The sequence below is a fragment of the Ochotona princeps genome, chromosome 20 (genome assembly GCF_030435755.1).
Source record: "Ochotona princeps isolate mOchPri1 chromosome 20, mOchPri1.hap1, whole genome shotgun sequence".
NCBI lineage: Eukaryota > Metazoa > Chordata > Mammalia > Lagomorpha > Ochotonidae > Ochotona > Ochotona princeps.
In genome coordinates this window covers 16178191-16185609 of record NC_080851.1, presented here as the reverse complement: position 1 = coordinate 16185609, position 7419 = coordinate 16178191, and positions in this window count along the sequence as shown.

Below are 7419 nucleotides of genomic sequence, written 5' to 3'. Positions count from 1 at the left end.
TAACGATCATTTTGAAAAACAATGTTTTATCAGTTTAACTTTATTTCAGAGATTCAAGTCAAAATACAGAATCAACCAAGGAGACTCACCAAGAGATAAGTGGATAGAAAAAACTGGCACATTACTGCACGTACACACACACACACACACACACACACACACACACACACCCCACAAACACACACGCATATACAGAATGGAAATCATTTGGGTATTAAAAAAAATAAAAATGTATCATTTGCTTCAAAATGGTAGTAACTGGAGAACATTCTGTTTAGAGAAATAAGCCAAACAGAAAAACAAACACCTCAAGCAGAACCTAAAATATACATACATATGCATATATATAAAATAAAATGAAAACAAAAATATTAATAACTGCCCCTGAGTATTAGTTTTGTTGCAAATACACTATTTTGTCAAACTTTGCTTTCATCTTTGTCAAACTATTTTCTTCTCTTTTTAAACATTTATTTCTACTTGAAAGGCAAGTTTTAGAGAGAGGTCTTCCATCTGCTGGTTCACTCCCTAAATGCCACAGTGGCCGAGCTAATTACAGCTGGAAGCCAAGAGATGCTTCCAGCCTCACACGGGGAGCACAGGCGCCCAAGGCCAAGGGCCATTCTCCAACACTTTCCCAGGCTATAATCAGAGAGCTGGATTGGAAGTGGAGCAGCCAGCACATGAACCAGCACCCATATGGGATGCCAGCACTACAGGGCATAGAATTAGCCTGTTATACCACCAAGCCAGTCCCAGATTTTTCCTCATTAAAAAAAAAAAAGGTATGTAAAGGGAACAAGTTTCATATATATAAAAGTTTTTGCAATATAATGACACTTTAATCAAATTAAGAATTATATACTACCTTTAATGATCTATATTAAAGTTTACTGTGTATGAGTGAACTTGAACATCTTTCCTTTTGGTGATTGTTTCTAGCCTTTACTTCTATTCTTGAATCATGGCCATTTTACTTTATTAAATTCTTTATCTAGTGGAGCAGTAAGCCTTTGACTATAGACTATTTCAGGCCCAGCACAGTAGCCTAGCAGCTAAAGCTCTCAACTTGAATGCATCGAGATCCCATATGGGCACTGGTTCTAATCCTGGTGGCCCTGCTTCCCATCCAGCTCCCTGCTTGTGGCCTGGGAAAGCAGTCAAGGACGGCCCAATGCACTAGGACCCTAACCCACATCAGCCCAGCTCCAGCCATTGCGGCTGCTCGGGGAGTGAATCATTGGACGGAGGATCTTCCTATCTCTCCTCTATATATATCTGACTTTGCAATAAAAATAAATCTTTAAAACATCTATATACTATTTCAAAAACAGTCAATACAATCTTAAAGAATTCAAGTTAAATTTAAACTTTGAATACAAGTTAATGCAAGCCATTTCAACTAGACTGTTAAAATAACAAAATAGGAAATGATGTATTTAATAAATAAACTACTTTCTGCAAGGTATATTTTTCCAGAGACACTGTGTTCTGGTTCTGTGAGTCTGGCTTTATTTCTTTCAACAAATTCAACAGAGAAAGATGGGGAGGGAAATGTGACAATCACACTTAATCCACACAGGCTGCCATATGTCACTTTTGTCTTTTGTTGGTTCATTGATTATTCATGAATTAACCCGGAAAGTACTATATCTGTCCATCCCAAGTACATTTGCCTTCACTATCAACACAATACACAGTTTTGGAGAAAAAGGCTCTGTGTGTCAGACACTGTGCCACGCTACAGTGCAAGTATATAAATTACATTGATACAGTATAATGAGCCTTGACCATGTTACCAGCTTGGGCCTTAGTGTAGCTTTTAAATGACTGCACATAAAGACAAAAATGACACCGACTCAAGTTGTAGGGGCTTTGGTCTCCAAGGATTTCAGAGGCCCCAAATCCTACTCGCTCCTGGACTGTGCTGTCAATGCTGTTCCTGTTTCCGTTTCTCTTATTCTCGTCTATGAGCTTGTTTCTGGCAGTTTCCTGGGCTATTAACTTACCTCCTCAAAGACCCGAGTTCCAACTACTGCTTCCCCAGGATGTATTACGTCACCTCAAACTGAGACTCTACCCTGGAGTTTCCTTTTCCCATCCAGTCATTGCCAAGAAAGATTTCATGGGTCATTCAAATTTTAACTTTTGCCAGCAACTACAGAAAGCATATTTTACAACAAGACATTTAAAAAGACACTTAGCTTGAATCACTATCTGACGAGAGAGGAAAATTAACTTGACTAACACATATTAAAATGCTTCCTTGATAGCTTCATGTGTAAAACTACCTCTACAAATGCATCATCGATTTATACCAAGCGAGGGAATAAATGAAAAATTAAGCTACATCCGAAAAAAGATCTGAGTAGCTTGAAGAACAGAAAACCATAGTGACATCTAAAATCCAAAACCACTTGCACTTGGAAACTCTATGATAAATTAAAAAGTAAATTGAATTTAATGTTTCCCAGATGTGGTCAAAACTAATTTTGCCATGAAAGTTCAAAACCCACGATAAGATTTTTTTTTTAAAGTTAGGGATTGAGGCTGAAGATCTAAAAATACACTTTCATATTTAATTCTAAAATCTCAAACAGTCCCCCATATTTTATTACAATTTATCTTTTGAGGAATTAAAAATTTGAAACTCTTTATAATTCAAGAATGTGGCTGCAGGGGCAGCATTGTGGCACAGCAAGTTAGGCAGCCACTTGCAAAGCCATGTGCCTCCCGCAGCTAAGTGCTGCTCTGAGTTCCACTTCTGTTGATGCACCTGGGAAGGCAGCAGATGACAGCCTAAGTACTCCGCCCCGTCACCATGCTGGAGTCCCAGGCAGCGTGCCAGGCTCTTGGCTTTAGCCTGGCGCACACCTAGCTGCTGCAGCCATTGGGGAGTGTCTGGGGGCGGTCCAGAGGACGGCTGGATCCACCACTCACTTCTGCTCTCGCCACATACTTCCATTTTCTCCTCTTCCCCTCCCTGTCATTCTGCCTCTCAAATAAATAACATAAAATTGGGGAGGGGATAAGGGAAATCCCAGGAGCCTATGGAACTGAATCACAAAATGATAAATAATAAATATTTAAAATAAATAAATAAATAACATAAACAACAAAGAATTTCATTGAGGATTGTACATCTGTTAACAGCAGAAAAATGACGTAGGGAAAGCCTTTATATTTTAGAGCTGCACTGTGAAGGAAATCTAAATCATGAAATTCCTAAAATATTCAATGCACGAGACCAATGTTAATGCCTGAGGAAAAGAAAATGCAAAGACAGCTGGAACAGTTTTATGGTTTTCGAAAAACTGTAAGCCTTGTGACCCTGCACCTGTGCAGGAGGATGAAAGAAGCTCCTGCCTCCTGGCTTCGGATCAGCTCAGCTCTGGCTGCTGCAGCCATCTGGGAGCGAACTAACAGAGGAAGACCTCTCTCTCTTTCTCTCTTTAAAACTGCCTCTTAAATAAGTAATTAAAAAAAAAAGAAGATAAAGGGTTGAAATGCCGGCATAATGTATAATTAAGCACTGCCAAAGAGTTATCCATCAAATGTATTGAATACTGACCAAAACATCACACTGCATAACCTTAAATATATATAATCTAGTTTTAAAAATGAAAAAATAAGGCAATATTGGCTATAGCAATTCTTGTGTATCCAAAATTAAAACCATAGAAGCAATACAACAATAATTATCAGTATTCTATACAAATTATTAGAGATACTGAGAAGTATAAAGAACTGTAGTCAACCTAACGTGAAGGAAAAACTCCCTTCAAAGCAAAAACTCAGATGTCTATTTTCAAATTCCAATTAACATTTATACAAAAAATAGTAAAGCCATCGTGGAGAATTCAGAGATAAATTGTTGAGAATTCACAGAATGAGAGTTACAATTTTATTAGAGTATTTTTTGTTCTAAATTATCAATGTGAAATAAAACTTCACAAAGTCAACGTTTTTAAGGATATCAGAACTAGACTTAGAATCAAGCACTTGCAGGGGGACCTAGGAATCAAATGTGTTGTTCTGACAACAGTAAATTAAAACTCTTTCAACCTAGGCTCCAGACTTCATAACCTCCAAAGCTCAGGTCAGCTCACTTGTAAAATGACAAGACTCTAAACAACATAGATGAGAAGATGCAACCTAGCTATTTGCAGTTTTCACCAATACTAAAACATTTCCTTTGACGGAAATATTTTAAAAGGAAAGACTTAAGATTGGATGAGCACGATCTTGTGTTAAACATACGGTTAAATATTGAACTACACCATTCATAAAACCTGGAAATTACTACTACTTTTATATTTATGTAATAGTCTTTATTTGTTAAAACAGTTTTAGGTTTACAGCAAAATTAAGCTGGAACTACAGTTTCCATACAGCCCCTGCCCTCCCCTTTAGTGTCCCCCCTATCAACACCCTTCACCAAAGAGGTACATGTGTCACAAGTGATAAACCCACAGTGACATATCCTTATCAGCCAAGTGCACAGTTCTCAATAGGACTCACTCTGGCCACTTGACATTTCATAGGTATGCGCAAATGTATTAATAACATGTATCCACCATTATAATATCACATAGATGAGTTGTACTGTCCTAAATGTCCTTGCTGCTATTCTTCCTGTTTTCCTCCAAATTCTGACAATCACTGATATTTTTATTTATTTTTTTATACACCAAAGGCTTACATGTGGCTATGCAGCCCATCTGATACGACCATTCAGACTTCTAACCCGTCTTTACTCATTGCCATGTCACCACCACAGACAGTACACTTTAAGGACATGAAATGCAGATGAACATACTCAAGTAATCTGCTAAGTTACTAACGCAGTTATTAAAGCAATATTCCAACAATGTTACTCATCTCAATTTGGAAGAATTTTCAAGGACAAGAACCAACATGACAATATGAAAATAATGAATCAACTTATGTTCGCCCTTATTTTTTCTGATGTTCTCTAATATTTACAATTTCAATCAGCCTTGTTCTTAGATGGATCCTAACAGCAAAGCTAAAATAGAAGACTATTTGCTGCTCCTGATAGCAGTAAGATGCCTTCATCATAATGCACTGTCAGCTTTTAATTCCCTGCTTTCTGTGTGGATATGAAAAATAAAGTGTACCTTGTTGTTCACTCTATGGAACAAAAATGTGTATTTTTGTTTGTTTGCTTGGTTTTTGACAGCTGTGGTCCCAAATACTGGATAGGGACAGTTGCCCACGCCAAAGCAGACTCTGGCAATTTGCATTTATTCAATATATTTTCCTGCTAACAAAATCCATACAGACCTTTCCCCAGGGCTCCTTGACTAAAACTTATCTGCAGCTGTGTCGCAATCCCTAACCCTTGTCTCAGAACCACAATCAGGCAGGTGCAAAAACCCCAAACATCCATAGCCAATGGGTGGAGGCCCTGTCAGGACAAGCCTTTACTGGCCAACACAGCTCATTTTCAGTCTGCCAGGGGCCAATGCAAACAGAAAAGTCTATGCTCTCTTCCATGTCTCCAATCACAAGGCACTGTCAGCAAGCCAGTTTTCAGACATAAGTATGTTACCTTCACTTCCTCAAGTTCTCTTCCGTGCAGCACACAGAACTATATCACAGTTGGACTTCTGTGATATTCCACAATATTAGTATGATCTGAAGTCATTTTGTAAGCAAAATAAAGTCATTTGGAAAAATCAAACTTGCCAAGGGGACAGGGAGAAGGGGCTGTAAGTACAACCTGTGGATACTACATTCTCCTTCATTTGATGCCCATTTCATGATGTGTACAGGTACATACTTCTCAATATTCATTAGTACAGCAATGAAAAGCTCAAGCCAAATGAAAACCCAAGCATTCAGCAGGAGGAAAATGTCAATAAGCTGAAAAGATTTCCCAACCTACCCAAACTCCCCAATCCCTTTGCCTCAGAGATGCATGTCCGTCATTCACCAAAATTCAACCTCTTTTCTGAAGACTCTTGCTTGGACCCAACTAAGGTGACAATTTAATCATCTCAAATAGATTATTTCTTTTAATAATCTATGCCTGAGCTCCACCCCAGATTGAGTCACAACCTCTGCGAGCTAAAACCAGAAAATGGTGGGTGGACAAGCCCTCCCAGGGATTTTTTCCCCCCTATTTGATTTGAAAGGTAAACACAGTTCTGGCCCACTCCCTAAATGTCCCCTTTCCCTTAGACCCAGAGATAAGGTGTTGCCATTCTCAAGACCATTCCTATTTTACCCACCTCCCTAAAATTTCAGCTTTAAATCTCACATTACTCAACCTCACCATCCCAAACTCTTTTTGCTGTGGTCCTTAACATGACACCTACGACCCCTTTCCTGAAAACATCTCAGCTTCTGGTCATAACTTCTCTCAACATTGCTCTTGGCAAAATACATAATGATTTTAATATCTGCATAGCTGAACCCTGATGTCATCCTCTCCTCCCATAATCCAGCACTCCACTTAACCTCAACTATTCATCCCCAGTCATAACCTAGAGCTTGTCATTACCAATAAACTGGCCGCCACCAGTCTCAATTTCTAGCATTCCACTCTCAAGCCACTCCCTTCCTTTTCAATTCCTTTCCTCAAACACCTTTAAATTCAGCTTTTTAGAACCCCAGCTGTTCAACCCATTCCTCCTGCCTGTACCATCTTTACACTACCACTTGCCCAGTTCAGAGTTCATCATTCACCATTAAAAACCTCTTCTTCTCGATGCAATTTAAACTATCTTGCCTCTCCTTTCTCTGTCTTTACCCAGGCAAATGTCAATCCTACATAAATCCCACTTCCTACCCACTATATACAGGTAAATTTGGCCAAAGGAGGAAAAAATTATTCACTGGTCTTACTCCGCACTTAGGACCACAGACCAAGTTGTCCTTGACTGTGGTCTTGTCACCACACATCGCTGGTGACTGGATAAGGAGGTCACACCTTTGGCTCTCTTCTCTCCTCCACGGCTCCCTCCTGCTGAGGCTCAGCAGCAAGCGAGCTCCCTAGTTCCCGAGGAGTCTTAAGCCATCAGAATCTTCCCCTTTGCACCTGTCCTGGTGCTAGTCTTCTCATCTCTCCTCTGCCACCGTGTGGACGGTGACCATTTCCGCTGTAACTGGATGCCCTTTCCTTGCATCCCTCAGCTCAGTCCTGTCGTTCTTTCCCTTCAAGGACATCAATTCCTATCACATCAATCCTACTGGCATCAAACACACTATGCAAGACCCCATCTTTCACATAACTATCTTCTACCTCTCTTTGGAATGAAACTCCAAAAAAATATATACCTCTCTGTCTCTAAAATTCAGTTTTCCTAGTTTCCACCTTTTAAAATTTTATTTATTTGTGTATTTATTTAGTTATTTATTTAAAAGGCAGATAGACATTTCCCATTTGCTGGT